Source organism: Corapipo altera, unplaced genomic scaffold (assembly GCF_003945725.1).
Source record: "Corapipo altera isolate COAL_440 unplaced genomic scaffold, ASM394572v1 107b, whole genome shotgun sequence".
In the NCBI taxonomy this organism is placed as follows: Eukaryota; Metazoa; Chordata; class Aves; order Passeriformes; family Pipridae; genus Corapipo; species Corapipo altera.
Window position 1 is genome coordinate 2,163,543 of NW_020884951.1, and position 11,538 is coordinate 2,175,080.

Sequence of the window (11,538 nt, forward strand, 5' to 3'; positions counted from 1 at the left end):
AAAAAAAAGAGAGAAAGAAAAAAGAAAAGGGAAAAAAACGCAAGGCAGCGGCGTATAAATGAATAAATAATAGTAATAAAAAAGATCATTGGGAAGCAAAGACATTCTTTATGGTGCATTAATGTGTTTTCTCAGCTGCTCTCTTGACTCTCCACCAGCTCTTGCAGTTCCTGTCCTCGGGACACTCTGCTGTGAGTGGTGGGTGCAGGAAGGTTTGTTCTGGCTGCTCTGCCCCCCATCCCACTGCCCTGGGAGCTCCTGGCACCCACTGCCTTGTGGAGGAGCACTGAGCCCCCATCTCTCCCTTTCCCCATGGCCTTCATGCCCGTCACTGTCTCATGGGACTCAGCTCTCTGGGACAACCTGCCTCTTGCTCCAGAACAGTCCCTTAGCTGGGAAATGCCACAGGAACACCATCTTTGGTCCCCTTGGTGTCCCTCCCAGTGCTGCCTCCCCCCACTCTCCCCAGGTTCCCTGAGCTGCTGTTTTCTTCCTCCCCCTGTCTCCAGCAGGTTGCTGGGGAAGGGATCCAGCGCAGACACACGTGGTGAGACATCAGTGGGACATCAGTGGGACATCAGTGGGCCGAGGCACAGCTCTTATCTGCCGGCTGGCAGCTCTGTCCCCACGCTGGGTGAGTGACGTGCCGCGCTCCCCCCGCTGCCAGCGCCGAGCACGGGGCGCTGCTGCTGCTATAGAAACACCCAAGTTCTTACAGTCACCTCCTTTTTTTGTTTCTCTCTTTTTTCCTTCCCTTTAGACCTTCAAAGACGCTTCTGAATTCCCTCACGATTCACAGGAAGATCCAACAGGCTCTTCACCACAGTCATGAACCTGCCAAGGCACAGTGTCCTGGCTGGTACAAAGGGTGGTGATCCATCCCCACCTTACAGAGGGGGAACTCCTGAGTCACAACCTGCTTTCCAGGGGCTGAGCCTTCTTCTGCTTGTGAGGGGCCCCCAGGATTCACCCCCGTGTTGGCAGCGCTCTGTGAGCTCCGTGAGCTTATCAGCTGCTCCAGCGAAGTCCAGCAAAGAGCTCCAGTGGGTTTATTTTGCTGGCTGCTCATCACCATCTGCTTATTTTCTTGAGCTTTCCCCCTGCAAACCCACTCAGACACCTGCAACTGTGCTGAGGAGTTGACTTTAAAGCTGAGCTAACTCTGCAAACCCCCTCCCTGCGTGACCGTGGGGGGAGTGGGTGCTTCTCACCTCCCGTGGCTGCAGAGTCACGCAGCAGGAGGGCAGGATCCTTCTCATTCCTCATTTGCAAAGCAGAGACACCCACACGGAAAACCACTGTGTCCTGGAGTCATGCAATCTCAGATTGGTTTGGGTGGGAAAGGGACCTTAAAGCTCATCTCATTCCACCCCCTGCCATGGGCAGGGACACCTTCCACTAGCCCAGGTTGCTCCAAGCCCCGTCCAACCTGGCCTTGGACACTTCCAGGGATGGGGCAGCCACAGCTTCTCTGGGCAGCCTAAGCCCGGGGTCTGGGCTCCTCTGGTATCACTGTGACAGATCCAGCACATCCCCTCCAGGCTCCCTGCCCTTGCTGGGCTCAGCTGACAGTGGTGTGTGTCACTTTGTCCAGTCCCTAGGTGCATTCTGCAAATTAAATCAGCTCAGTGTAAGATCCAAGGAGAAGTTTATTAACAGGATTTGGGCTGAAATTCAACTCTTTCTCAAAAAAAAGAAAATTACTTCAAACTAAAAGGTTCTAAACAAACCTGACTGAAGAGTCATTTAATCCCCTGTCAGCTTCCCTTCCCACTGTTCCTGGCTCTGAGTGCCAGTGAGGTGAGCTCTGTCCCTGGGATCAGGAATCCCACTCTCCTGCACCTGCTTGGAAGGTGCAAACAAATCCTAAAGTGCAGATGCCAGAGCTGCTTACCCAGAAATATCCTTCTGGAGCCCAGCTTTGGCTCAAGCCTTGGTGGAAGGGCAGGACAGGTAATTTCCCAGTACCCCCACTTTGATTTCCACTGTCTCTGCTGTGATTCCCACTTCCCACTGGAACAGTGCAGCACTTCTGCATTCCAGAGGCATTTCAGAGGTCCCGGGGTGGCTGGTTTGGGTGAGAGGCAGGAATGGTGATGGCCATCAAAGCAGAACAGACTTTCCAGCTCTGAGACTTGTAAAAGCCAGGCTGGCACAGCCATCCGTGTTTCTCCTGCCCCAGAGCTCATGAGTGACCATCCAGCTGCTCCTCCCTTCCTTCCTTCCTTCCTTTTGTCCTGTCCCGTCTCCCTCTCCCTCTTCCTTTCCCTTTCCCATTCCCATTCCCATTCTCATTCCCATTCCCATTCCCTCTCCCATTCCCATTCCCATTCCCATTCCCATTCCCATTCCCGCTCCCATTCCCGCTCCCATTCCCATTCCCATTCCCATTCCCATTCCCTCTCCCATTCCCATTCCCATTCCCATTCCCACTCCCATTCCCATTCCCGCTCCCATTCCCATTCCCATTCCCATTCCCTCTCCCATTCCCATTCCCATTCCCATTCCCATTCCCATTCCCATTCCCATTCCCATTCCCATTCCCGCTCCCATTCCCATTCCCATTCCTTCTCCCATTCCCATTCCCATTCCCTCTCCCATTCCCATTCCCATTCCCATTCCCATTCCCTCTCCCATTCCCATTCCCATTCCCATTCCCATTCCCTCTCCCGTTCCCATTCCCATTCCCATTCCCGTTCCCATTCCCATTCCCATTCCCATTCCCATTCCCATTCCCTCTCCCGTTCCCATTCCCATTCCCTCTCCCATTCCCATTCCCATTCCCGCTCCCATCCCAGCTCTCCTTAGCCGCGCTCTCCCCCTGGCGGCAGTTCCCGGCACTGTCCGTACCTGGTGCCCCCGCCCCTCCCGGCCCCGCCCGGCGCCCCCCGCCCCTTCCCCGGACCCCCCGACCCCCGGGATGCTCCATCAGCGATTCCATCTCACGAACCCGCAGCGACCGTGGGGTTGTGGAGAAGAAGGATCCCGGAGCGTCCCCCGGCCCGGGGGGCACGACCCTCCCCCGGCCCCCCGAGGCCAGGAGGTGACATCCCGCACGCGCTGCCGGGGAACAGCTGCCTGCTGGAATCTTTGCTCCTTCCTAGCTCAGGGATCTCCCACCAGTGACTTCCAGTCATGGAAATGCACCTTCCAACATCCCCCCGTTCAGTCCGAGCCCCACATGCCCGGCCCCGGGGCTGGTGGTCCCCGAGGAGCATCCTCACTGGAGAGTGAGGGAAGAGAGGAAAAGGAGGGAAGGGGAGAGGAAGAGAGATGGAAACAGAAGGAATTAAACCCCCTGCTTTAAATGATGGAAAATATCCCAGCAGTGTTCCCTTTCAAGCCTTATTTTGCTATTCAGGAGCTTGAAAGGCACTGAGCTCCCCAGCCCTCGCAAAGCAAGCAGAGATTTCACGTTATAAAATATGAATACCCTGGGTTTATGAATAAACCTGGGTTTTACTGCTCAGTCCAAGCCATCACAACCTCTTTGGTTCTCTCTGGGGTGATTTGGTACAAAGAACCTGCAACATACAACATTACAAACCTGAACTTTCCAGATGAGGTGAGTCCCTGGGTGAGGGGTCGGCAGGGGGAGGCAATGGGAAGCACTGGGGAGCAGCTGGAGGCACCGATTCCCATCCCCTCCTGGGGCTGTGAGGGGGCAGAGGCACTGCTGGGTGATGCCAAGGCTGGGAGATGTCCTCATATCCAGGGCTGGGAGCAGTCCCCAGTCCTCAGGCACGTGGCTGGGAGGGAGATGCTCAGGGTGCTCGATGGCTGATGCTGCAGGTGCTGGAGCATCATCCCCCGGGAGAACAAGTGAGAGCCCCAAAACATGCCTGGGAGTCCTCCAGGTCCCACAGCCCTGACAGGGAAGCACAATGAGCTCAGAAGAAGGGAGGCTGTGCTCTCCTTCCCCAGTGGGGACAAAGGCAGCAGGGATGTTGTGACAGGGAGGATCCCAAGTGCTCCCACTGGGAACACTGCCAGGGGACCTGGGGCTGCTGCTCCACAGCTCATGTTTTCCTACCTGGAGAGGAGGAGGGGGCTGGCAAGGGCATCCCCCAGCCCCTGCCCATCTCTGGCCACAAAGCCAGGGTGCAGACCCCCCTGGCCCCCTCCCTGGCCCTGCTGCTGCTGAGGGGAGGAATGACCTGCACAAGGAGGGATAAAAACATTAAAAGTGCTTTGGGGGGAAAGGAAGGACAAAGAGAAACTGGGAAGAGGCCGTTCCCAGTCCCCTGATGCACTTCAAGAGAAAACAGTCTTGTCTTTTTATTTTTTCTTTCTCAGACGCTGTTTTCCATTTCAAATCAGCCTTGACACTTTGGTTATCTTTTTTTAATAAACCAGGTTTGGTCTTTTAAAATCCATTTATCTGTGTGGCACAGCCAGGCTCAAAGATAAACAACACCTGGGGAGGAGGAAGCCCCCCAGTGCCTCAGTGCCCCCCAGTCTCCACTGGGACAGAGGCCAGGGGGCCCAGGAGGACACCCAGGCCCTGTGCCACCCCTTGCCCTGCTGGCAGGGACATATGAGCCCCAGGGGACATGTGGCTCAGGGCTCCTCTCCACAGCCATCCCTCTCCTGCCGATGGTTTTGGGATGGAGCGAAGCCCATGGTCACGGCTGGGCACCACTCCTGGCAAAGGGTGCAGGGCATCAGCTGCACATTTGGGGTGTCTTCACCCTCCCTCCCTCCTCCTCCTCGCTCCCGCCTGGCAGAGCTGCTGGAGCACACCCACTCTCTGGGGCACTGCCAGGGGATTTCCAGCTCCTCCCACCTGACCCAGTGCAGAATCCCCTCGGCAATGTTGGCAGAGCTTCCCAAAATCCAGTCCCCGGAGCCCTTCCCTGCTGGAGCCTGGCTCAGCCTCTGCCCGTGCCCCATCCCATCCCCGCTCCGAGCCTGCGCCACTCATTCCCTGAGAGGCTGGAGAGGGGGGAAGGCAGATGGAGATCTGGAGGAGAAGGCGGCTTGAAGGAGGAAAATAGCAACCAGAAACATGGAGAAAGGGATGAAATGTTAGAGAAAAGTTGGCCTGAGGGAAATAACAGAGCTAAAAATAGCCCGCCAAAGGCTGCGATGGGAGAGAGAGGAAAAGTGCTGATCCGGAGGAGAAACGGGGTTGCCCTGCAGCCTGTCCCTCCCTGCCCCTGCTGAGCCCCCAGCCTTGGTGGGGTGCCCAGAGCCGGGGGGACACGGGAGTAGACCTCCAATAGGTCCCACAGCCAGGCCATGTGCCACAGGCCAGTGCTGTCCCAGGAACAGGGACACCCCGCGGTTCCCACCCAGCTGTGCCCGCCCAGCCCTGCGGCTCTGTCGCCTTGATTACAGTTCTGATTCCTCCCCCAGCCGAGCACAGGAAACTGCTTTGCCATCCATTTACCCAGGGACTTCACTGGTATTTAATAAACTCGATTAAGCAAGTGCCTTAATTTGCTTTGGTAATGAAAACATAATTGTTTCTGCAGCTCCAGTGCGGGGACTCTCCACTGCGAGTGGCGGGTGCAGGGGGATGGGATAATAAAGAGGAGCCCAGACCTGGGGAAGGTGTCTGTTGTCCCCCAAGGAAATGAGCAGGTTATCACCTCGGAGGGCAGGGCTGGGGCAGGGAAGGGCAGGGAGCAGAAGCTGCTGCCATGGAGAGCAGGATCGTGCCCCCTCATCCCGGGCACTTGTGATGTCTCACACTCAGTCCTTCCCCACAAAACCCATAGAGCACAGGGGACTGTTCACACTCACTCCCCTCTGCAGCTCCACCTGCCCCCCGTGCAGGCTGCACGTATTCCATGCTGTGTGATCCCATGGAGGGGCACAGCTCTGATAAGGCAGCAGCTTCCCAGGCACTAGTTTACACCAGTGCACTCCGGAGTGCCAGGCTATGGATAATCTGGAATTCTGTCCATGGATGTGAGCACGACCCTTAGCACCTGACTCTCAAAAGGAGCAGATGACCCCACTGTGGTCCCTTCCAACCTTACCCCTTGTGGGATTCAGTGAGCAGAGCACACTGGTGCCCAGGAACACATCTCACAGTCCAAACAAATGGGAAAAAAGTTCCTTTTAACAGCAACCCCCCAAAATGAGCAACCAGTTATGTCTGCGTGGGCTGTGTGACATAGGAGGTCTCTGCAGCAAAGCCCTGCTCAGTTTATACAGTTTATGTGAGATATTTTTCAAGATTGATGATTTAGAAAACACTGCAACCTCTGCAAAGGTGAGGAGAGCCCAGAGGCCACCGAGGTGAGCGGGAGCTGGGGGAGGTCAGGGCCCACTCGTGCTCCCTGAGGAAGACTCCAGGGAAGAAGGACCCTGCATGTGCACTGAGCAGCAGCACAACTTGTGCAGAGAAGGAGAACGGGAGGAGGAACAGACAGATGGTCCCATTTTGTATGAAAAGGCAGAGAGGGAAGATGTAACTTGGGAATCTCCCCAGAACAAGCCATCTGTGAGGTGTGAGGCCTGAGCTGCTGCTGGTGCAGCCAAAATCCTGGAGCAGCAGAGGATGCTGTGCTCGGTCCAAAGCTGCATTTCATCACCTTCTCCCCATTATTTGTGACTCGGAGGTCACAGGTAGTGAAAGCAAGGATTTACTCCTTTGTCTTTTTCACTTTCTTCTGCTTTAATAGGTTTGTGTCTTTCCTCACCCCTGTCTGATGCCAGCCAGGAGCTCTGGGAGCTCTTGTGAGCCTGAGGCAATTCCCTCCACAGATTGAAGGAACCCAAATAAATAAGTGTTGTGAACAAATGCTTTAAATATTAGAAACTGAGAGCTGGTCTGGAAACACCATGAGCCAGACTGGCTTTCCCACTGCAGCTCCAGTATTCCATGTAGGATCTGCTCACAGCAGGGAGCGCTCAACCTCAGCATCCTCCTGTGCCCCGTCCTGCCTGAGGCTCCAGAGAGTTGTCACAGCGGAAAGGGAGGTCTGGGACAAGGTAAGCTCTGGGTTATCTCCTCTAGACACTTCCTTTCCCTGGAGATCTCAGTGCCTCTGGAAGGACAGAGCAGCTCTGTCCCTTCTGCAGTGTGACCCATGGGGAGGGACCGCCCCTCACAGGGCTTTCCATCTCTAGGTGTAACCAGGCCAGAGCTAACCCCATTCCTGGGAACACTGGCTGTCCCATCCCCAGGCTGTGTCCCATTCCCAGGCTCTGCCCCTCCTGCACAGAGACCTGCACATGAGAGAGGACAAGTGAGAGTGTCCGTCCCCCGGCAGTGACTCCCAAACCTCCTCCCACCCTCCCCACAGATGGGTTCCAATGCTGACAGATAAACAGGGGCATAAATCTGGGCAGGGTGGTGGTCCAGCCGAGAGCCCACCCATGCTGAGGAATGCAGAGGCAGCAGGATAATGGGCTGCCTTGACGTGGGCACTGCCCGTTACCCCAGGTCACTCTGTTTGGAGCTGTGAACTGGAGGAGCCCCAGCACTGGGATGGGGCTGGGAGATGTCCCAGTGCCACTGAACTGGGTCCTTGCCAGTGCTGGGCTCTGCCCTTGTGCACAGGGCTGGGGACGAGCTGGCAGCTCCCTGCTCTGTGCATGCTCCGGTGAGATGGAGCTGCTGAGGAGCAATCGAGGAAGGGATCTGGGTTTTTTTGGAAGGGTGGGCAAGAGGGGGAATGAAAAAGCCTAAAAAATAAAGACACTGGCCCTATAAATCACTAATATTAAAAAGCATGAAAAAGGGCCAGGGTCTTTAGGCACAAATAAGCCCTGGCTGGGAGAGCAGGAGGCAGTGCTGGCCCCGCCGTTCAACTCCACAAATATCCATCAGGTCTTCCTGACACATCGTTATTAGCTTTCCTACGCTGAATTGCACAGGGATAAACTTGGGGCTGGGAGAAAAACCGCAGAGATTATTGTCAGCCCGAGCGCTGCCACGCGCTGTGCTTTCCCTCCTTCCCCCTCCGCCTTTCTCAAGCAGGAACACAAAGGAAATTCATGGCATTTCTCCGGCTAATACTGCAGGAAGCGTTGGTGGGCTTGAAAGAGGAGAAAGAATTAGGGGCTCATCCAGACAGTGGGATGTGGGGGGCAAAGGAGGGGGGAGCAAAGAGGGGGCTGTCAGAGGAGGCCAAGAGCAGCTGATCTCAGTAAAGTGATAGTTTGATGCATTGGGCGGGGGGGAAAAAAGAAACTTCAATAAAACAAATTGAATTTAAATCCTTCGGTAAAGCCGGTTCCCGGCGAGTGAGCACCGGGAATGGGCTTGGGTTACACCGGGACGGCCGTGTGGCCCCTCACTGCAGTTTGCTAACGAGGGTGTGGGGCTTGGAGGAGCTGAGGGGCTGCCCCGGGCCAGGGGAGCTGGGGGGCAGCGAGGGGCCAACACCCCCCTTCCCATCCCCACTGTCCGCGTGTCTCCATTCGCCTTCCTCACTTTGGAGAAACCCCAGAGCACTGCCAGGCAGTCAGTCCATCCTGCCCAGTTCCTGCACAAACCCCCAGAACTCTGGGACTCCCCTAAAATTCCGGGACCCCACCCAAAACCCTGGGTGTGTCCCCCCCCCCATTTCAGTTAATCCCAACCCACTGGACCCTTGCTCTGCCTGCCTGTGTTGGTGTCAATGGAGCGGCTCGCTCCCAGCGCAGGAATGACAAAAGCAAATCCTTGGGAAGGGGCAGTGGGCTCGGGGGCTCAGGAGGCTCAGGGGCTGCCCCTTCTGGAGCATCCACCCATCTCAGAGCCCTCCTGGGGGAGCTGTCCTGCTTAGAAGGCCTCAGTGGCCCTCCCTGGGCACGGGTGCCATCCCCAGGCTGCCCCAGCGCAGTTATGAGGTGATCCACGGAGGCCAGTGGACTAAGAGGAGGATCCACATGGTTTCCACGCTCCCTAAGCAGGGCTGAGTGTCAGGTCCCCAGAGGGGAGAAGCCCCTGCAATTAACTCCCCTCTGCCAAGTTAACTGCCCAGAACATTGTCGATACAATCAGCAATAAAGCCTAAAAATAGCCCAGAGCAGTTGTCAGCAGTGTAAATAAAGATTGCTGAGTGTCGTGGAGCGGGATAAATGCCGGGGATTCATGGATCATCTCCCTTGCATGGGCAGACGGTCCAGCCTGTGGGTTATCTCGGAGCATCTGTGACTTCAGGAGCTGCCGAGGGACCTGGGCTCTGCCAGCCCCTGCAGGGGCACGAGGTGGCATTTCTCCAGCAGCTCCCTTTGGGTGAATAACCAGGTGATTCTGGGCAGTGACAGCTTGTCCAAGGATGGCTCGGGTCTCCTTCCCAGACCCCACTGTACTGGAGGCCCCCATGCTTCAGGGGGTGTTTATTCCTGCAGGAGGTCCCCCCGTGGTTGCAGCCAGTCCCCAGGAGAGCACACAACACCCCTGTGCTGTGCCGGGGCCGCCAGAGCTGCGGGTTCCCGTGGCACTGGGAGCAATCTGGAAGCGATTGCGCCGGTGTGCCTCCGCAGCGGGAACGCCGTGCCCAGTTCATTTCCTTTAAGGAAACACAACCCGAGGGGATAATTAGAGCTTCTTTGCGTACACAATCCCATACTGTTTATCCAACACAAATTAAAAAACGTGGTCCTCAGGAACACAGAGCAGAGGAGATAAAGGAGCGATCGGCTCCCAGACGGGTTTCATTACTGCCCCGGCACACCGGGCCCCCAAAACCACTTGGTGTTCCAGGACAATGGCAGGGAAGTTGGGATGTTCAGAGCGTGAGCGGGGTCCAGGGGCCTGGGGTGCTGTAAATAAATCTGTGTGGGAAATCGGATGAACCTTTGCACCAGCATCCATCTCTGTCCCGTGCTTTTGGGCCTCTTGTTTAAAATATTCAGGTCTTGGGTGCACATGAATCACATGAAAGCCTGGTTGGAGATGAGAGTCATGGAATCAGGGAATCACAGAATGATTTGGGTTGGAAGGGCCCTTTAACATCGCTGAGGACTTCAGGAGGTGCTGAGGGCCAGGCAAAAGGGGTGGTTTGTGCTCACCCCCTGCTCTCCAGCAGACAGGAGTAGAGGGGCCCTGCCAGGGGGGTGGGGGCTATCCCAACACCAGCAGTTAAGGGGGAGCTTCAGTGGACCCTGGAGATGGGAAAGGAGGTGAAGAGGGAGTGGGGAAAAGCCCCTGGAGTGGAGCCCCAGCTCAGTTGCAGCAGGTCTGGCTCCGTCACTGCTGCGGGCGGGCAGAGCAGGGAAAAAATGCCATCTGGGGTCTCACTTGAAAGAGGTTTTACAAGCAGTGGGATTTTATTACAAGCAGTTGAGTAATGGTGTGATTTCTGCCTTGCTCCATGGTGGAAGGGCAGGGTTGGGAGCTGGGCTGCCCTCAGAACCTGGGGAGGCACCAAAAGCATCCCTGGGGCAGAGCCAGCCCGGGCAGAGCCACCCACGGCCCCACCACTGACACGGGAGAAAATCTTTGGCCCTTTTAGAAATGTGTTGTGAAAGATCCATCCCAGATGGACACAGACTGGATTTGAACACTGTGTCCTGTGGTAAAACAATGGGAATGTGAGAGGCCAACCCATCTGGAGACACACAGGAAGATGCTGGTGTATCCCCCAGTGCCCATGGACCGCTCTGCGGGGCTCAGGGGAATCTCAGTCTGGGAAGGGGCCATGGGCACTGCCAGATTGCAGGGACAGGGCCCTTGCCCCAAAGCCCAGAGCACATGGCATTGGTGGCAGCCTGTTCCAAAGTGCCTCCTCCCCTCAAGCCGGAGCTCATTAGGGCAACGCTGTTTGTTTGTTTTGTTAATCGACACCAAGAGGCCCCATCTGGGCTCTGCTGAGCCCCTTCTCCGTCCCTGACAGCACGGAAGGCAAAGTCAATTTTCCAGTGTGGTTTCTGTGGCCTGGGAATGTATTTCAGGATCCTCATTTAGAGACCTTGATCGAGCTCTTCCCTCACCCTCCTTGGTCTCCATCGCTGCTGCCCCTGTGCTGCCTGTGACCAAACCACTCTCCTGGGCCCAGCTCACACTGTGTCCCCTGACAGCCCCTCCTGGGGCCGTGTCACGGGGCAGGATGGAGGGACCTCACCAGGAACACGGAACATCCCTGGGTGTGCCCGGGATGGGCACCTGCAGGAGGTGCCAACCAGAGCTGGGCTGACACTCACATCCACAGCAGCTCTGGTGAGCTGAGAAAAGGCTTCCCTGGAACACAGTGCACGCCCACATCTCACCTGGAGGGCTGGAAAAGGTGTGTGGATGTGGCACCTGGGGACATGGGTCAGTGGTGGCCTCGGCAGTGCTGGGGAATGGTTGGACTGGATGATCTCAGAGGGCTTTTCTACCCTAAATGGTTCTGTGACTCTGTGACCTCACCCACCACAGTGATTCATTTCTCAAAATCCCCTGTGGATCAGGGCACTGTTGGGAGCAGCAGCTGGATACCAGCAAACTGGGAAGCAGTTCCCATCCTGAGACCTCCGGAGACACAAGTGGAGAGGCCACCTTTGGATGGCCCTGCTGGTGACCCTGCTGCCTTTGGGGCACATTGGACCTGTCCAGCCAAAGCCAACCTGCACAGTGCAGGCGGGGACATGGCAGGGATGTGGCAGGGATGT

The 11,538-nt window shown here is 56.4% G+C and overlaps 1 long non-coding RNA gene across 1 annotated transcript; it reads right to left on the minus strand.

Annotated features, from left to right (window-relative positions):
- Window positions 1-8,970: 8,970 nt before the first annotated feature.
- Window positions 8,971-11,228, minus strand: LOC113956547. The gene is made up of 2 exons (XR_003530873.1): window positions 11,089-11,228; window positions 8,971-9,455 (listed from the first exon to the last, which is right to left on the minus strand). It is a non-coding gene; the product is annotated as an uncharacterized LOC113956547 (long non-coding RNA).
- Between the last annotated feature and the right edge of the window lie 310 nt (window positions 11,229-11,538).